The sequence below is a fragment of the Rhinolophus sinicus genome, linkage group LG09 (genome assembly GCF_036562045.2).
Source record: "Rhinolophus sinicus isolate RSC01 linkage group LG09, ASM3656204v1, whole genome shotgun sequence".
NCBI lineage: Eukaryota > Metazoa > Chordata > Mammalia > Chiroptera > Rhinolophidae > Rhinolophus > Rhinolophus sinicus.
In genome coordinates this window covers 59,093,041-59,113,391 of record NC_133758.1, presented here as the reverse complement: position 1 = coordinate 59,113,391, position 20,351 = coordinate 59,093,041, and the positions used below count along the sequence as shown (strand labels likewise).

Here is a 20,351-nt window from a genome sequence, read left to right as displayed (position 1 = left end):
CAGAGAGAATATAGTGGTATGACTCCCCTACCTATGGCTCTGTGGGTGTTCCTTTTTGGCCTCACTATATCCTGCGTTCTTGTATGGGGAGCGGGACCAGAGACCCCGCAGGCCTCCCTGCACGACAAATGGCGCAGCGAGCAGGGTCTCCCGCACAACAACCAGCAAGGGCCAGGGAGCTGTGTCCTACACAACTAGACTGAGAAACAAAGACTTGAACCAGTGGGGGGGAGGCAGAAGAAGAGGGGGAAACAAAAAGAATGAGAGAAGCCGTGGCCCCCTGCCATGTCCTGGCCCTCTGCACCGCGGGCCTCTGCAGTGTGCTGCTGGGGAGAGCTGAGGTGAAGAGCCAGCCGTGCTGCACACGGGCATGTGGCAGTGCTGGAGCACGGCGTGCCTGGCTTCCAGGTGCACCAGCTGCCAGTGGAGCAAAGAGCATTAAGTTAGGGGGAAAAAAATGAAGTTACATTCCATGGACCAAGGAGCAGAGCACTTGCTGATTCAATCCACAGATGGAAAACCATTTGAGTACAACTATCATACAGAACATGCAAGGTTTCAAAGCACTTTATAAGAAAAAAAAAATTCAGATCACATGTGGAGATTATCATTCTCTTGCACTCTCAAAAGGTGAGCTTTTTGCATGGGGACAGAATTTACACCACCAGCTCAGAGTTGGAAAAATACTTGCCTCACCCCTGACACCAGATTGTGGAGCATCTCTCAGGAGTCCCCTTTTCTCAGATTTCTGTGGGAAAAGCCCACAGCATGGCTTTATCTATATCCAGAAACATTTACTCTTGGGGAAGAAATGATTTTGGATAACTAGGCCTGGGCCACATAGACATAAAGATTTTCCTTTCCTTAATGGAGCACTGGACAATGGGAAATTTTAATTTCTGGCTTGTGGTGGCTCTCACATCACCCTGCTCACAAAGGATGGGTGTGGGGGCAGAGCCCCAGAAAGTAGTTTACAGGCTCTCGGCCTCACGTGGAGGGGTGCTGGCTCGGGTAGTAGATGGCCATCAGCTGGGGCTGGTCGGCCGTCAGCTGTAGCCATTGAGCCATTAGCCACTAATATAACTGCTGCGGCTACGAAGGAGAGCCGAGGAGAGTGGAGGAGAGTGAAAGAGAGTCGTCGGTGGGTTGCAGACAAAACGGACAGCAGGTCGCACATCCAGTGCACCCAGCCTCCAGTGAGACCGTAGTGGTATGACTCCCCTACCTATGGCTCCGTGGGTGTTCCTTTTTGGCCTCACCATATCCTGCGTTCTTGTATGGGGAGCGGGAGCAGAGACCCCGCAGGCCTCCCCGCACGACAATGGGTGTCATGCAGGGTCTCAGCTCCTGCTCCCTGCACAAGAACGCAGGATATGGCGAGGCCAAAAAGGAACCCCAATAGGGCCATGGATAGGGGAGTCATACCACTATAGTCTCGCTGGCAGCTGGGTTGGAGACACAGGAAGCAGGAGCCACATGATCCGCAATTTTCCAGCCACTTGTCTGCCAACCAACAACCAAACAACCAACCCCTTGCTAACTGCAATCCGCTGTGCTAACTGCAATCCACGCTTGCTAGCCACTATTCGCTGCTAGTGTAGCCACGGCAGTTATATTAGTGGCCAATGGCTCACTGGTTACAGCTGACAGCCAATTAACCACAGCTGATGGCCATCTGATGACTTGATGGCCATTTACTACCTGAGCCAGCACTTTTCCACGCGAGGCTGAGAGCCCGGAAACTGTACTCCTGGCTCTGTCCCCACAATGGGCCAGTGTTTACTTTTGATGCTAGAAGATATGGGCAATTCAGTCACAATTCAACACAGACTGAGTTAAGACCCTGTTTGGTGACTGAGCTCTTTGGGAACAGAGTGACCCAGATAGCATGTGGAAGGTGGAACACACTTGCCAATGTTTCTGATTTGGGAAAGGTCTTTTCTTTTGGTCCTGGAAAAACAACAACTAGGAAACGGCAGAACGCATAATCAGCTGATACCAGTTCCCATGAAATTGCCCTGACATGAAGAACTCAAATTGAAATCCGTATCTCAGAAAAGGAGTCAATAATGACTGCTGAAAGGGATCAAAGCACTTTGCTCTGAATGAAAAAAGAAAATGCCTATGTTAACCTGAGGAGGAAAATTCCCACACTGAATGGATTGTAAAGAGGTAAATTGCTGATGTGGGGACTAAGCAGTGGCAAAATACAAAAAGGGAAATCAGAGACATTTTCATCTCCTGCTTGTCTGACTGGAAGTTTTGAAAAGGAAAGAGCTGTAGAAATGATGTTATTCATTTGGACTTAAATAAAGCAAGAAACACCTTTAAGGAGTTAACCCAAAAGGACTGGATTACTAATAGGATAACCACATGTCTCAGGGATAATCTGCTCAAAAATCATCCATTTCATTCTCCACACCAAAATACTTTAGAAGTTTTCTTCCTTCTCCTAGAGTGTCATGATGCATGATTTTAACCAACTGGGAGAGCCTGGTGGTTCCGTTTGCAGAGGCTGTTTGTAAAATGAGTGATAAATCTTCAGGGGTTCTGGAGGAATACTGGGCATCTCTGCAAGAATCTGCTTTCACCAAACTGGTTCAGATGTTTAGAAAAAGCCATCACTGCTCAACTGCATCATCAAACTGAAAGTACTGAGAATAACTGTCACATTAAGCTCTCTTAGAAATACTGAAAAGGCTGCACAGGGTAGACCAAATTAAATGTCAACTACCTGAAAATAATTTCAAAGTAAATTAACTCACACACTGGCTTGATTTTTATGGTGATGTATACAGAAGGTGCTCTTGGAAAATGAACTCAGAAATTTCAGTAGACATCCAATATCCTTTTTCTTTTTTAATTTATTGGGGTGACAATTGTTAGTAAAATTACATAGATTTCAGGTGTACAATTATGTATTACCTCATCTATAAATCCCATTGTGTGTTCACCACCCAGAGTCAGTACTCCTTCCATCACCATATATTTGATCCCCTTTACCCTCATCTCCCACCCCCCACCCCCCTTACCCTCTGGTAACCACTAAACTATTGTCTGTGTCTATGAGTTTTTGTTTCTCATTTGTTTGTCTTGTTCTTTTGTTGTTTTGGGTTTATATACCACATGTCAATGAAATCATATGGTTCCCTGCTTTTTCTGTCTGACTTATATCGCTCAGCATTAAACTCTCAAGATCCATCCATGTTGTCACAAATGTTCCTATATCATCTTTTCTTACCGCCGAATAGTATTCCATGGTGTATATATACCACAACTTCTTTATCCATTCATCTATCGAAGGATATTTTGGTTGTTTCCATGTCTTGGCCACTGTAAACAAAGCTGCAATGAGCAATGGAGCACACGTGTCTTTATGTATAAAGGTTTTCAGATTTTTTGGGTAGATACCCAGGAGAGGGATTGCTGGGTCATATGGCAATTCTATTTGTAATTTTTTGAGGAATCTCCACACTGCCTTCCATAATGGCTGCACCAGTCTGCATTCCCACCAACAGTGTATGAGGGTTCCTTTTCTCTACAGCCTCTCCAACACTTGTTACTATTTGTCTTGTTGATGATAGCCATTCTGACTGGGGTGAGGTGATATCCCATTGTGGTTTTGATTTGCATTTCTCTGATGATTAGTGATGTTGAGCATTTTTTCATATGTGTATTTGCCATTTGTATGTCCTCTTTGGAGAAATGTCTCTTCAAGTCCTCTGCCCATTTTTCAATTGGGTTGTTTGTTTTTTTGTTGTTGAGTTGCATGAGTTCCTTGTATATTTTGGATATAAGCCCCTTATCGGAGGCACTGTTTGCAAAAATCTTCTCCCATTCAGTTGGTTGCCTCTTTATTTTGTCGATGGTTTCTTTTGATGTGCAGAAGCTTTTAAGTTTCATATAGTCCCATTCGTTTATTTTAGCTTTTACTTCCATTGCCTTTGGAGTCAAGTTCATAAAATGCTCTTTGAACCCAAGGTCCATAAGTTTAGTACCTACGTTTTCTTCTATGCAGTTTATTGTGTCAGGTCTTATGTTTAAGTCTTTGATCCATTTTGAATTAATTTTGGTACATGGTGACAAATAGCAGTCCAGTTTCATTCTTTTGCACGTAGCTATCCAATTCTCCCAGCACCATTTATTGAAGAGGCTGTCTTTGCTCCATTGTATGTTTTTAGCTTCTTTGTCAAAAATTATCTGTCCATATTTATGTGATTTTATTTCTGGGTTCTCAATTCTATTCCATTGGCCTACGTGTCTGTTTTTCTGCCAATACCATGCTGTTTTGATTATTGTAGCCCTGTAGTACAAGCTAAAGTCAGGGAGTGCGATACATCCAGTATTGTTCTTTTTTCTTAAGATTGCTTTGGCTATTCGGGGTCTTTTGTGGTTCCAAACAAATCTGATGATTCTTTGTTCTATTTCTTTAAAAAATGCCCTTGGGATTTTGATGGGGATTGCATTAAATCTGTGAATTGTTTTGGGTAATACGGCCATTTTAACTATGTTGATTCTTCCAATCCATGAGCACGGAATGTCTTTCCATTTCTTTCAAAAATGTCTTATAGTTTTCAGCATATACGTCCTTCACATCCTTGGTTAAGTTTATTCCTAGGTATTTTATTCTTTTTGCTGCAATTGCAAAAGGAATTGTTTTTTTGTTTGTTTGTTTGTTTTTAAATTTTTATTTTATTAAATTTATTGGGGTGACAATTGTTAGTAAAATTACATAGATTTCAGGTGTACAATTCTGTATTACATCATCTATAAATCCCATTGTGTGTTCATCACCCAGAGTCAGTTCTCCTTCCATCGCCATATATTCGATCCCCCTTACCCTCATCTCCCACCCCCCACCCCCGCCCCCCTTACCCTCTGGCAACCACTAAACTATTGTCTGTGTCTATGAGTTTCTGTTTCTCATTTGTTTGTCTTGTTCTTTTGTTGTTTTTGGTTTATATACCACATATCAGTGAAATCACATGGTTCTCTGCTTTTTCTGTCTGACTTGTTTCGCTCAGCATTACTCTCTCAAGATCCATCCATGTTGTCACAAATGTTCCTATATCATCTTTTCTTGCTGCGAATAGTATTCCATTGTGTATATATACCACAACTTCTTTATCCATTCATCTATCGAAGGACATTTTGGTTGTTTCCATGTCTTGGCCACCGTAAACAAAGCTGCAATGAACATTGGAGCACACGTGTCTTTATCTCTAAATGTTTTCAGATTTTTGGGTAGATACCCAGGAGAGGGATTGCTGGGTCATATGGCAATTCTATTCGTAATTTTTGAGGAACCTCCACACTGCCTTCCATAACGGCTGCACCAGTCTGCATTCCCACCAACAGTGTATGAGGGTTCCTTTTTCTCCACAGCCTCTCCAACATTTGTTACTATTTGTCTTGTTGATGATAGCCATTCTGACTGGGGTGAGGTGATATCTCATTGTGGTTTTGATTTGCATTTCTCTGATGATTAGTGATGTTGAGCATTTTTTCATATGTCTATTTGCCATTTGTATGTCCTCTTTGGAGAAATGTCTCTTCAAGTCCTCTGCCCATTTTTCAATTGGGTTTTTTGTTTTTCTGTTGTTGAGTTGCATGAGTTGCTTGTATATTCTGGATACTAGCCCCTTATCGGAGGCACTGTTTGCAAAAATCTTCTCCCATTCAGTTGGTGGCCTCTTTATTTTGTCAATGGTTTCTTTTGCTGTGCAGAAGCTTTTAAGTTTCATATAGTCCCATTCGTTTATTTTAGCTTTTACTTCCATTGCCTTTGGAGTCAAGTTCATAAAATGCTCTTTGAACCCAAGGTCCATAAGTTTAGTACCTATGTTTTCTTCTATGCAGTTTATTGTGTCAGGTCTTATGCTTAAGTCTTTGATCCATTTTGAATTAACTTTGGTACATGGTGACAAATAGCAGTCCAGTTTCATTCTTTTGCACGTGGCTATCCAATTCTCCCAGCACCATTTATTGAAGAGGCTGTCTTTGCTCCATTGTATGTTTTTAGCTTCTTTGTCAAAAATTATCTGTCCATATTTATGTGGTTTTATTTCTGGGTTCTCAATTCTATTCCATTGGTCTATGTGTCTGTTTTTCTGCCAATACCATGCTGTTTTGATTATTGTAGCCCTGTAGTACAAGCCAAAGTCAGGAAGTGTGATACCTCCATTATTGTTCTTTTTCTTAAGATTGCTTTGGCTATTCGGGTCTTTTGTGGTTCCAAACAAATCTGATGATTTTTGTTCTATTTCTTTAAAATATGCCATTGGGATTTTGATGGGGATTGCATTGAATCTGTATATTGCTTTGGGTAATATGGCCATTTTAACTATGTTGATTCTTCCAATCCATGAGCACGGAATGTCTTTCCATTTCTTTGTGTCTTCTTCAATTTCTTTCAAAAATGTCTTATAGTTTTCAGCATATAGGTCTTTCACATCCTTGGTTAAGTTTATTCCTAGGTATTTTATTCTTTTGCTGCAATTGCAAAAGGAATTGTTTTTTGTATTTCTTTTTCTGAGATTTCATTGTTAGTATATAGGAAGGCAATGGACTTTTGTGCGTTGATTTTGTAGCCAGCAACTTTACTGTATTCATTGATTGTTTCTAATAGCTTTTTGGTGGAGTCTTTAGGGTTTTCTATATATAGCATCATGTCATCTGCAAAGAGTGATAATTTAACTTCTTCATTCCCAATTTGGATGCCTTTTATTTCTTTCTCTTGCCTGATTGCTCTGGCAAGGACTTCCAACACTATGTTGAAAAGCAGAGGTGATAGGGGACATCCCTGTCGTGTTCCTGAACGTAGAGCAAAGGGCTTCAGTTTTTCTCCATTAATTATGAGATTAGCAGAGGGCTTGTCATACATGGCCTTTATTATGTTAAGGTATTTTCCTTCTATACCCATTTTATTAAGTGTTTTAATCATAAATGGATGTTGTATCTTGTCAAATGGTTTTTCTGCATCAATTGATATAATCATATGAATTTTGTCCTTTATTTTGTTTATGTGATGTATCACATTGATGGATTTGCATATGTTGAACCATCCTTGTGCCCCGGGATGAACCCCACTTGGTCGTGATGAATAATCTTTTAATGCATTGTTGTATTCGATTTGCTAGAATTTTATTTAGGATTTTTGCATCGGTATTCATTAGAGATATTGGTCTGTAGTTTTCTTTTTTTGTGCTGTCCTTACCAGGTTTTGGTATCAGGGTAATGTTGGCCTCATAAAATGAGTTAGGGAGTACTGTCTCTTCTTCAACTTTTTGGAAGAGTTTGTGCAGAATTGGTATTAGATCCTCTTTGAAGGTTTGGTAGAATTCACTAGTGAAGCCATCTGGTCCCGGACTTTTGCTTTTGGGAAGGTTTTGGATGACTGATTCAATTTCGTTACTGGTGATCGGTCTGTTTAGATTTTCCAGTTCTTCATGGTTCAGCCTTGGAAGGCTATATGTTTCTAAGAACTTGTCCATTTCTTCTAGGTTGTTGAATTTGGTGGCATATAGTCCTTCATAGTATTCTTGGATGATCCTTTGTATTTCTGTGGTGTCCGTGATAACTTCCCCTTTTACGTTTCTGATTTTGTTAATCAGTGTCTTGTCTCTTTTTATCTTAGTGAGTCTAGCCAAGGGTTTGTCAATTTTGTTAATCTTTTCAAAGAACCAGCTCTTTGTCATATTAATTTTTTCTATTGTCTTTTTGTTCTCTATTTCATTTAGTTCTGCTCTAATTTTTGTTATTTCCTTTCTTCTGCTGACCTTGGGTTTTACTTGTTCTTCTTTTTCTAGTTCTTTAAGGTGTAACATGAGGTTATTTATTTGGGAGTTTTCTTGTTTCTTGAGATAGGCCTGTAATGAGATAAATTTCCCTCTTAAAACTGCTTTCGCTGCATCCCAAAAATTTTGGTAGGATGTATTTTCATTGTCATTTGTTTCTATGTATCTTTTGATCTCTCCTCTAACTTCTTCTTTGACCCAGTCCTTCTTTAAAAGTATGTTGTTTAATCTCCATGTATTTGTGTTTTTTCCCACTTTCTTTTTACAGTTGATATCAATTTCAAAGCCTTGCGATCAGAGAATATGCATGGTATGATTTCAATCTTCCTAGATTTGCTGAGGCTGATTTTATGTCCCAATATATGGTCTATCCTTGAGAATGATCCATGTGCACTAGAAAAGAATGTATAGTCTGACGTTTTAGGATGAAGTGCTCTATAAATGTCAATTATGTCCATTTCATCTAAAGTGTCATTTAGGGCTGCTATTTCGTTATTTATTTTCTGTTTGGATGATCTATCCATAGCTGTCAATGATGTATTTAAGTCCCCTAGTATAATTGTGTTTTGGTCAATTTCTCCCTTTAGTTCTGTTAGTAGTTGCTTGGTGTATTTGGTGCTCCCTGATTGGGGGCATAAATATTGATGACTGTTATGTCTTCTTGTTGTACAGTCCCTTCACCATTATGAAATGTCCATCTTTGTCTCTTGTTATCTTTTTCACCTTGAAGTCTGTTTCATCTGATATCATTATGGCTACACCTGATTTTCTCTGGGTACCATTTGCTTGGAGTGTCAATTTCCACCCTTTCACTTTGAGTCTATGCTTGTCCTTGTAGCTGAGATGTGTCTCTTGGAGACAGCATATGGTTGGGTTTAGTTTTTGATCCAATCTGCTACTCTGTGCCTTTTTATTGGTGAGTTCAGTCCATTTACATTTAGGGTGATTATTGATATGTGAGGATTTCCTGTCATTCTATCTTTAGTTTTCTGGTAAGGCTGTGTCTCCATTGTTTCTTTGCCTTTTTGTTGTTGTCTATTATTTCTGTGTGGTGGTATTCTATGATGTTTCCTCTGTTTCTTCTTTTATTTCAGTATATATTTCAATTCTGGATTTATTTTGAGTGGTTACCCTTAAGTTTATGTAAAAGAAAGTTTGATATTTAGAGTATTCCATTTTCTTCAGCACGCTTACTTTCTCCATTCCCATATTCGGTTCAGGCCTTTACTCTCCCCTTTTTGAGTTTTGGTTGCCACAAATTGTCCCTGTTGATGGTGGTCGAATAGCCTCCTTTAGTATTTCTTGTAGTGCAGGTCGTGTATTAGAAAATTCCCTCAGCTTCTGTATGTCTGGAAAGGTCTTTATTCCTCCTTCATATCTAAAGGATATCTTTGCTGGATATATTATTCTTGGCTCATGGTTTCTCTCTTTCAATAGTTTGAATATTTGGTTCCACTCCTCCTGGCTTGTAGAGTTTCTGCTGAAAAATCTGATGATAATCTAATGGGCTTTCCTTTGTAAGTTACCGTCTTCTTTTCCCTGGCTGCCTTGAGGATTCTTTCTTTGTCGTTGATTTTAGACAGCTTCAATACAATGTGCCTTGGAGAAGGCCTGTTGGGATTGAGGTAACTAGGTGTTCTATTTGCTTCTTGGATTCGAGGGTCCAGTTCTGTCCACAAATTTGGGAAGTTCTCATCGACAATTTGTTTGAATATATTCTCTGTTCCTTCTCTCTTTCTTCTCCTTCTGGTATGCCCATTATTCTTATATTGCTCTTTCTGATGGAGTCAGAAAGTTCTTGTCGAGTTCTTTCATTTCTTTTAAGTCTCAAGTCTCTTTCTTCTTCTATTTGTGTCATTTCCAGGTTTCTATCTTCGATGTCACTGATTCTTTCCTCCATCTGGTCAACTCTACTACCTAAGCTGGTTATTTCATTCTTAATTTCTTCTATTGAGTTCTTAATCTCCAGAAATTCTATTTGGTTCTTTTTTAAGATTTCAATCTCTTTCGTAAAATGCTCATGCTGTTCTTTGATTGAGTTTCTGAGTTCATTTAACTGCCTATCTGTGTTTTCTTGTATCTCGTTGAGTTTTTTCAGAACTGCAGTCTTGAATTCTCTGTCATTTAAGTCACATATTTCTGTATCTTTAAGTGCCTTTTCTGGAGATTTTTCACTTTCTTTCTGAGCTATCTTGTTGCCTTGGTTAGTCATGGCGATTACTGGTTTACTATTTCTCTTCCTAGACATCTACAGGAGTGACTTCTGCAACAGGTTGATAGAAAGCGGTCTGTCTTTTGTTTGCCAGTACTTGTTGGTAGAATGTTTTATTATTTCTCCAACTGCAACTTATTTTTCTTGTCCCACACGGTAGTGCTGTTTTCTCTGCACTATTCCAACTTCTCACACAATGGGGGGATTCCCTGGGAGACGGGCTTCTCCTCTGTTAATAGTTCGTCTAGGTCACAGGGCGCAGTGTCCCGGTGAGTATGCGGAGAGCTTTTGATGTTCCTGATTCAGAGCCCGTATATTTCAGCAGTTCTGTTTACTCCTGCAGGGATCCGCCCAGATAGGTGGGGTCAGGGGCGGGGTGAGTTGTGAGAGGTGGCCCAGAGCAATGGCGGCGACCACCACCACAGCCGGTCCTGCTTCTACAGCTCTCCCCTTTGCTGGAACTAGTTGGGCTGTGTATTTGTGTTTGCGGCCCACAGTTCTCAAAACAGGAAATTTTCTGTTGTTTTGATCTGACACTGCTACTGTTTCGCTTCTAGCACCGGGCAGGTGGGGGCGGGGCGAGCTCTGGGAGGGGAGGGTAAGGGGGCGGCTAGTCTCAGTGCCTAAGGCTCCGTTCTCTGCTCGGCAGTGCGGGCTTAAACCACTGTTTTCAGCCTTTTTCCCTCAGTCTTTTCTCCGAGGTCTCTGCCGTGAGCGTTGGGTTCAGCCGTGTTGTATGCTGTCCCCTCAGCCCTGTGGGGCCCTGGCGGAGCCCTAGCAGTCCGAGTTCTTCCCTCTCCCGCAGCTGCGTTAGTTCCGGGAAGCAGCGGGCTCGGCGCACTGAGCTAGGTCTGCCTCCTGCGCCCGCGCGGCTCCGTCTCAGCGCACTTCTCCCTTTCCTCCTCCCTCCACTCGCGCGAATATCCCACCTGTAGGTGATTTCAGTCGGTAGTGGGCCTCTTCGTCTTGCCTGTCTGCTGTGCAGGGAGTCCTTTGTGGAGTTTTTGCTGTTCGATTCTTTGTAAATTCCAGGGGAGCTTTACAGAGGCTCACCTCACGCCGCCATTTTTCCGGAAGTCACATCTGCATTTTTTTAGGAATTGTTTTTTGTATTTCTTTGTCTGACATTTCATTGTTAGTATATAGGAAAGCAATGGACTTTTGTACGTTGATTTTGTAGCCGGCAACTTTACTGTATTCGTTTATTGTTTCTAATAGCTTTTTGGTGGAGTCTAGGGTTTTCTATATGTAGCATCATGTCATCTGCAAAGAGTGACAATGTAACTTCTTCATTCCCAATTTGGACGCCTTTTATTTCTTTCTCTTGCCTGATTGCTCTGGCAAGGACTTCCAACACTATGTTGAAAAGCAGAGGTGATAGGGGACAGCCCTGTCGTGTTCCTGAACGTAGAGCAAAGGGCTTCAGTGTTTCACCATTAATTATGAGATTAGCTGAGGGCTTGTCATATATGGCCTTTATTATATTAAGGTATTTTCCTTCTATACCTATTTTATTAAGTCTTTTAATCATAAATGGATGTTGTATCTTGTAAAATGCTTTTTCTGTATCAATTGATATAATCATATGATTTTTGTCCTTTATTTTGTTTATGTGATGTAGCACATTGATGGATTTGCGGATGTTGAACCATCCTTGTGCCCCGGGGATGAACCCCACTTGGTGGTGATGAATAATCATTTTAATGCATTGTTGCATTCGATTTGCTAGAATTTTGTTTAGGATTTTTGCATCTGTATTCATCACAGATATTGGTCTGTAGTTTTCTTTTTTTGTGTTGTCCTTACCAGGTTTTGGTATCAGGGTAACGTTGGCCTCATAAAATGAGTTAGGGAATACTGTCTCTTCTTCAATTTTTTGGAAGAGTTTGAGCAGGATTGGTATTAGATCGTCTTTGAAGGTTTGGTAGAATTCACTAGTGAAGCCATCTGGTCCCGGACTTTTATTTTTGGGAAGGTTTTGGATGACTGATTCAATTTCATTACTGGTGATCGGTCTGTTTAGATTTTCCAGTTCTTCGTGGTTCAGCCTTGGATCAGCAGATTGGATGAAAAAACTAAACCCAACCATATGCTGTCTCCAAGAGACACATCTCAGCTAAGTTTCTAAGAACTTGTCCATTTCTTCTAGGTTATTGAATTTGGTGGCATATAGTCCTTCATAGTATTTTTGGATGATCCTTTGTATTTCTGTGGTGTCTGTGATAACTTCCCCTTTTTCGTTTCTGATTTTGTTAATTAGTGTCTTCTCTCTTTTTATCTTAGTGAGTCTAGCAAAGGGTTTGTCAATTTTGTTAATCTTTTCAAAGAACCAGCTCTTTGGCACATTAATTTTTTCTATTGTCTTTTTGTTCTCTATTTCATTTAGTTCTGCTCTGATTTTTGTTATTTCCTTTCTTCTGCTGACCTTGGGTTTCACTTGTTCTTCTTTTTCTAGTTCTTTAAGGTGTAACATGAGGTTATTTATTTGGGAGTCTTCTTGTTCCTTGAGATAGGCGTGTAATGATACAAATTTCCCTCTTAAAACTGCTTTTGCTGCATCCCCAAAATTTTGGTAGGATGTATTTTCATTGTCATTTGTTTCTATATATCTTTTGATCTCTCCTCTAATTTCTTCTTTGACCTGGAAGTTCTTTAAAAGTAAGTTGTTTAATCTCCATGTATTTGTGTTTTTCCCTGCTTTCTTTTTGCAGTTGATATCCAATTTCAAAGCCCTGTGATCAGAGATATGTTTGGTATGATTTCAATCTTCTTAAATTTGCTGAGGCTGATTTCATGTCCCAGTGTATGGTCTATCCTTTAGAATGTTCCATGTACACTAGAAAAGAATGCATAGTCTGATGTTTTAGGATGAACTGCTCTATATATGTCAGTTATGTCCATTTCATCTAATGTGTCATTTAGGCCTGCTATTTCGTTATTTATTTTCTGTTTGGATGATCTGTCCATAGCTGTCAATGATGTATTTAAGTCCCCTAGTATAATTGTGTTTTGGTCAATTTCTCCCTTTAGTTCTGTTAGTAGTTGATTGGTATATTTCGGTGCTCCCCGATTGGGGTCATAAATATTGATGACTGTTATGGCTTCTTGTTGTGTAGTCTCCTTTACCATTATGAAGTGTCCATCTTTGTCTCTTGTTATCTTTTTCACGCTGAAGTCTGTTTCATCTGATATCATTATGGCTACACCTGATTTTCTCTGGGTACCATTTGCTTGGAGTGTCAATTTCCACCCTTTCACTTTGAGTCTATGCTTGTCCTTGTAGCTGAGATGTGTCTCTTGGAGACAGCATATGGTTGGGTTTAGTTTTTTGATCCAATCTGCTACTCTGTGCCTTTTTATTGGTGAGTTCAGTCCATTTACATTTAGGGTGATTATTGATATGTGAGGATTTCCTGTCATTCTATCTTTAGTTTTCTGGTAAGGCCATGTCTCCATTGTTTCTTTGCCTTTTTGTTGTTGTCTGTTATTTCTGTGTGGTGGTATTCTATGATGTTTCCCTCTGTTTCTTCTTTTATTACACTATATATTTCAGTTCTGGATTTTGTTTGAGTGGTGACCCTTAAGTTTATGTAAAAGAAAGTTTGATATTTAGAGTATTCCATTTTCTTCAGCACGCTTATTTTCTCCATTCCCATGTTCCGGTTCAGGCCTTTACTCTCCCCTTTTTATGTTTCGGTTGCCACAAATTGTCCCTGTTGATGGTGGTCGAATAGCCTCCTTTAGTATTTCTTGTAGTGCAGGTCGTGTATTAGAAAATTCCCTTAGCTTCTGTATGTCTGGAAAGGTCTTTATTCCTTCTTCATATCTAAAGGATATCTTTCCTGGATATATTATTCTTGGCTCATAATTTCTCTTTCAATAGTTTGAATATTTGGTTCCACTCCCTCCTGGCTTGTAGAGTTTCTGCTGAAAAATCTGATGATAATCTAATGGGCTTTCCTTTGTAGGTTACCGTCTTCTTTTCCCTGGCTGCCTTGAGGATTCTTTCTTTGTCGTTGATTTTAGACAGCTTCAATACAATGTGCCTTGGAGAAGGCCTGTTGGGATTGAGGTAATTAGGTGTTCTATTTGCTTCTTGGATTCGAGGATCCAGTTCTGTCCACAAGTTTGGGAAGTTCTCATCGACAATTTGTTTGAATATATTCTCTGTTCCCTTCTCTCTTTCTTCTCCTTCTGGTCTGCCCATTATTCTTATATTGCTCTTTCTGATGGATTCAGAAAGTTCTTGTAGAGTTCTTTCATTTCTTTCAAGTCTCAAGTCTCTTTCTTCTTCAATGTGTGTCATTTCCAGGTTTCTATCTTCGATGTCACTGATTCTTTGTTCCATCTGTTCAACTCTACTACCTGAGGTGGTTATTTCGTTCTTAATTTCTTCTATTGAGTTCTTAATCTCCAGAAATTCTATTTGGTTCTTTTTTAAGATTTCAATCTCTTTAGTAAAATGCTCATGCTGTTCTTTGATTGAGTTTCTGAGTTCCTTTAACTGCCTATCTGTGTTTTCTTGTATCTCGTTGAGTTTTTTCAGAACTGCAATCTTGAATTCTCTGTCATTTAAGTCACATATTTCTGTATCTTTAAGTGCCTTCTCTGGAGATTTTTCACTTTCTTTCTGAGCTATCTTGTTGCCTTGGTTATTCATGGCGATTACTGGTTTACTATTTCTCTTCCTAGACATCTACAGGAGTGGCTTCTGCAACAGGTTAATAGGAAGAGGTCTTTCTTTTGTTTTCCAGTACTTGTTGGTAGAATGTGTTTTTTTTTCTCCGATTGCAGCCTTTTTCTTTTCTCTCTCTCACATGGTAGTACTATGTGTTCTCTGCACTACTCCAGCTTCTCACACAATGGGGGGATTCCCTGGGAGACGGGCTTCTCCTCTGTTAATAGTTCGCCTGGGTCACAGGGCGCAGTGTCCGTGTGGGTATGCGGAGAGTTTTTGAAGTTCCAAAGCTCTTCCTGCACCAGATTCAGAGCCCGTGTGTTTCAGCAGTTCTGTTTACTCCTGCAGGGATCCGCCCAGGTAGGTGGGGCCAGAGGCGGGGTGAGTAGTGAGAGGTGGTCCAGAGCAATGGCGGCGACCACCACCACAGCGGGTTCTGCTGCCACAGCTCCCTCCCCTTTGCCGGAACTAGTTGGGCTGCGAATCTGTGTCTGCGGTCCACAGTTCTCAGAACTGCAAATATTCTGTTCTTTTGATCTGACACTGCTACTGTTCTGCTTCTAGCACCGGGCAGGTGGGGGCGGGGCGAGCTCTGGGAGGGTTAGAAGGGGGCGGCTAGTCTCAGTGCCTAAGGTCCGTTGTCTGCGCGGCAGTGAGGGCTTAAACCACCGTTTTCAGCCTTCTTCCCTCAGTCTTTTCTGTGAGGTCTCTGCCGTGAGCATTGGGTGCAGCTGTGTTATATGCTGCGCCCTCAGCCCTGTGGGCCATAAATGGAGCCCTAGCAGTCCGAGTTCTTCCCTCTCCCGCAGCTGCGGTAGTTCCGGGAAGCAGCGAGATCGGAGCACTGAGCTAGGTCTGCGTCCTGCACACTCGCGCCTCCGTCTCCGCACTTCTTCCTTCCCTCCCCCTCTTGCACGATTCTCCACTTGTAGGTGAGTTCAGTAGTGGGCCTCTTCATCTTGCCTGTCTGCTGTGCAGGGAGTCCTTTGTGGAGTTACTGTTGTTCGATTCGTTGTAAATTCCAGGGGAGCTTTACAGAGGCTCACTTCACGCTGCCATTTTGATGATGTCTCCCCAATATCCTCTTATATTCAGTCATTTTCCATTTATCTTGATAGTCTGTCAAAAATTCAACTACTATATGCAGACTCACTTTTAAAAATACAGGACAAAAAAGAGCTTGTATGTAGTTGCTTGGAATTGTGGAACACAGAGGGTTCAGTTTAGCTTTGCTGCCCACCTTTAACAGTCAGAAAGAGTCACTTGATTGAGGGTGATTTGAGTCAGCTAAATGAATTGGAGAGTGAAGATCTGAGGAGTGAGTTAATGCTTTCATTTAGTGATGAAATTGAACATGACTTTGGAGAACTCAAAGCAGAGTTTGTCCACTGTTTGAAGAGATGACCCGGCCAGAATATGGGATGTTCATGTGTCCTAAAAAGGCTTCCTACAATTGGTTTCCTATCAAGCCTAAATTTGAGAAGAAGAGGTATTTCTTCTTTGGGGTTCCATGTGGACTTTCCCTGTTTAATTGCAATGTTGCCAACATCACTTTTCCCCTGACTCTGTTTAAGAAACTTTTAGACCAAATACCATCATTGGAAGACTTTACAGAACTCAGTTCTATTTTTGGAAAGAATTTGCCAACACTTCTGGATGATGAAAATGATGACTTTGGAGAAGTATTTTATACCCTTTTGAATGTGCATTGGAACAACAATGATGGAGACTTAATTCCTAATGAAGTTGCATAATTGTTGACCAGACTAACAAACAGTGTTTCTAAGTGTGTCAGTTATATTTTGAACATCTCTGTAAAGGCAGCTTACAAAGAATTTCAAAGAGGATTTTACAAAGTGTGTGACAAGGCGATTACTGAGTTGTACCATCATCTTGAAGAACTAAAGTATGTGATTATTGGAAATACAGACTATGACCTGGAAACTTTTGAAAATAATGCTCATTACAAACAAGGATATGACCATTCACATCCCGCCATAGTGATGTTCTGGAAGGCTTTACAACAGATTGACTTTGAAGGAAAAGAAGAAATTCAATTGTGTTTCTTACAGGAACTGACAATTCAAAAACTTTTCTAATTAAAGTTTATTGGGGTGACAATGGTTAGTAAAGTTACATAGGTTTCAAGTGTACTGTTCTGTAATACATCATCTATATATCACATTGCCTGTTCACCATCCAGTGTCAGTTCTCCTTGTATCACCATATATTTGATCCTGTTTATCCTCATCTAGCAACCCCCTCATGCCTTACCCTCTGGTAAACACTAAACTCTTGTCTATGTCTATGAGTTTTTGTTTCTTTATTTGTTTTTCTTGTTCCTTTGTTGCTTTCAGTTTTATATCCCACATATCAGTGAAATCATACGCTTCTCGACTTTTTCTGTCTGACTTATTTTGCTTAGCATAATAATCTCAAGACCCATCCACGTAGTCACACTATTTCATCTTTTCTTATGCAGAATAGTATTCCATTATGTATATATATCACATCTTCTTTACCTAGTCATCTATTGAAGGACACTTTGGTTGTTTCCATGTCTTGGCCATTGTAAATAAAGCTGCAATGAACAATGGAGCACATACAACTTTACGGATAAATGTTTTCAGATTTTTGGGGTATATACCCAGGAGAGGGATTGCTGGGTTACATGGGAAATCTAGTCTTAATTTTTTGAGGAACCTCCATACTGCCTTCCATAGCGGCTGCACCAGTCTGCATTCCCACCAACAGTGTATGAGGGTTCATTTTTCTCCACAGGCTTTCCAACACTGGTTATTATTTGTCTTATTGATGATAGCCATTCTAACTAGTGTGAGGTGATATTTCATTGTGGTTTTTATTTGTATTTCTCTGATGATTAGTGATGTTGAGCATCTTTTTCATATGTCTATTGGCTGTCTGTATGTCCTCTTTGGAGAAATGTCTCTTCAGGTCCTCTGCCCATTTTTTAATGGGACTGTTTGTTTTTTTGTTGTTGAGTTATATGAGTTCCTTATATATTTTGGATATTAGCCAGATGACATGATGCTATGTGTAGAAAACCCTAAAGACTCCACCAGAAAGCTATTAGAAACCATAAATGAATACAGTAAAGTTGCTGGCTACAAAATCAATGTACAAAAATCCATTGCATTCCTATATACCAATAATGAAATCTCAGAGAAAGAAATTTAAAAAACAATTCCTTTTGCAATTGCAACAAAAAGAATAAAATACCTCGGAATAAACTTAACCAAGGATGTGAAAGACCTATAAACTGAAAATGATAAGACATTTTTAAAAGAAATTGAAGAAGACACAAAGAAATGGAAAGACATTCTGTGCTCATGGATTGGAAGAATCAACGTAGTTAAATGGCCATATTACCCAAAACAATATACAAATTTAATGCAATCCCCATCAAAATCCCAGTGGCATTTTTTAAAGGAATAGAATAAAAAATCATCAGATTTATATGGAACCACAAAAGACCCCGAATAGCCAAAGCAATCCTAAGAAAAAAGAACAATAATGGAGGTATCACACACCCTGACTTTAGCTTGTACTACAGAGCAACAATAATCAAAACAGTATGGTATTGGCAGGAAAACAGACCCACAGATCAATGGAATAGAATTGAGAACCCAGAAATAAATCCACATAAATAAGGACACAAAATTTTTGACCAAGAAGCCAAAAACATACCATGGAGAAAAGACAGCCTCTTCAATAAATGGTGCTGGGAGAATTGGAAAGCCATGTGTGAAAGAATGAAACTGGACTGCTATCTGTCACCGTGTACCAAAATTAACTCAAAATGGATCAAAGATCTAAACATAAGACCTGAAACAATAAACTGCATAGAAGAAAACATATGTATTAAACTTATGTACCTGGGGTTCAAAGAGGATTTTATGAATTTGACCTCAAAGGCAAGGGATGTAATAGCTAAAATAAATGAATGAGACTATGTCAAACTAAAAAGCTTCTGCACAGCAAAAGAAACCATCAACAAAATAAAGAGGAAACTAACCGAATGGGAGAAGATTTTTGCAAACAACGCCTCTGATAAGGGGCTAATATCCAAAATGTAGAAGAAAGTCATACAACTCAACAACAATAAAAAACAAACAATCCAATTAAAAAATGGGCAGAGAACCTGAATAGACATTTCTCAAGAAAAAGTTTTAAACTACATGAAAATAACATTTTGCTGTCCTGAAAATCTGAATGAAAAAGATCCCTTAAGAGCACAGACATATTTTAGTGTCCTCTACCTCCCTGAATATTCTACAATGGAAAGAGTGGAAGAAGCATTTCAAGTAGCCATCAACAATAACAGACGATTTGGCTGACCTTACCTTACACCCTTTACCCCTTCTTGGAAATATTTTCAAAATTAAAATTAACTCAATTTATTAACATAAAAAAAGAATGAGAGAATTCTCTACATATTGATATGGAAATATCTCCAAGAGATAGTATTAAGTGATAAAGCAAGATACAGAAAACTATATAACATATGTCCCCTTCTTTGAAAAAAAAAAAAATAGTGAGGGTGGAATAAGAATATACTTCAGCAAATAAAACATGTGATTATCTGGTATATCAATTAAGACTTAATCAGAGAAGTCTGAATAAGGAATTAATGGTTGGGGTTAGACCTTATACTTGTTGGAGAAAGTCTATTTGGGCTGTTGCTTCTGTGTCCAGTGTTGAGCCCAACATCAATCAGGAAGAAAAGCTGGATGTGGACCCCATGAGCATAAGTAGAACTCACATGGACCAGTTGAAACCCATGTCTGTCTCTCACATCCCACTTCGGTGCCATGCATGGGTGACCTGCATCCGAATCCGGTGCCCTTCACCACAGAGCTGCACACATGCTTGGCCAGGATTCAGAGAAGCTCAAGGGGGAGTTCTGATCAGGGTTGCAGGAGATGTGGGTCTGGGTGCTGCCCCAAGCCAAGCAGACAAGCAGATCAGTGATACCATGCACAAGCTGCCCCACTGTCTGCTACCCTGCATGATTTTCAGAGTGTAAATCATATGACAGCTGTTTTACTTTTGCCTTTCAAATCTCATGTAAAGTTCTCTTATGACCAACATGAATACAGATCCATATAAAGAAGAGAAGGAAATGTAGTCATAGCTTAGTTGATGCACTACAAAGCCACCATACCCAATGAAGGGGGTAGGGGTGGGAGCTAGATTTTCAGTGCACATCTGTTATATAATCTTTAAGTTTTAACCATGAGTTGGTATTAACTGTCAAATATTTAAATTAAAAAGTCCATAAAGGAATAAATGGGATGCAGATGATAAGATGGTGTTATGGAACAGTGATAGAAGTTGGATGAGAGGTGATATTAGACACAGGTGGTAAGAAAGGCTCTCTGAGGACGTGACATTTGAGTAGAGACCTGTTGACAAGATGGAGCCAGCGTGTTGAGAATACTTGAGCAAAAATGTTATAAGTAGAGGGAACAGCAAGGGCAAAACCTTGTGTAAACAAAGTGTCCTGTTCAAGAAGAGCAAAGAAGCCAGTACGGTTGAAGCAGGGAGAGGGAGGGAGAAAGTGCGAAGAGGTGAGGTAGAGAAATGGGCAGAACCAGATCATATAGGGTCTCATAGGTCATGGTAAAGCCTTTGAAATATATAC

General features: G+C 40.0%; 1 pseudogene; it reads left to right on the top strand.

Moving 5' to 3' along the window:
• The first annotated feature begins 260 nt into the window (after positions 1-260).
• LOC109437760 (E3 ISG15--protein ligase HERC5) lies at positions 261-19,099 on the top strand (annotated as a pseudogene).
• The last annotated feature ends 1,252 nt before the right edge of the window (positions 19,100-20,351 follow it).